The following is a 493-nucleotide window of genomic DNA, read 5'->3' on the forward strand; positions in this document are numbered from 1 at the left end:
AGCAAAGACACCAGCAACTCTCCTCGTGCAATACATGTTCCCGGTTTTCACTATCCAATGCCTAACATTCCTGCCAGAAGAGGGGCTGGTGAACTCTTCTGGTAGCAAGGGAAGAACTCTGTTTTCAGCAAACTCCCTTGAAGACAGGATTTGAATCTTCAGCAGTAAGTTGGACCAAATATTGAACAAAAGTTACTTGATTCACTCTACGCTACAATGCCCAACATTATTTCCCTGCTGAAGCACAGCCCACTCAGACCTTCACTGAACATCCAATCACTCCCATGCTAGAGCTCACAGTAGGGAAGGTTAGTTGCAAAGAAGAAAAAGCTCCTGCTACGCAGCAGGCAGACAAAGGGCTGCCACCCACAAATTGTTAAATAATCTGAAGGTTTTTCAATGACTGAAAACATTCAGATGTTACACCATTGCACAAAGCTCCACAGAGGAAAAAAAAAAAAAAAAAAAAAAAAAGAGATTGAAAACCAGAAGG

Source organism: Chlamydotis macqueenii, chromosome 10 (genome assembly GCF_036417535.1).
Source record: "Chlamydotis macqueenii isolate bChlMac1 chromosome 10, bChlMac1.mat, whole genome shotgun sequence".
NCBI classification, from domain to species: Eukaryota; Metazoa; Chordata; class Aves; order Otidiformes; family Otididae; genus Chlamydotis; species Chlamydotis macqueenii.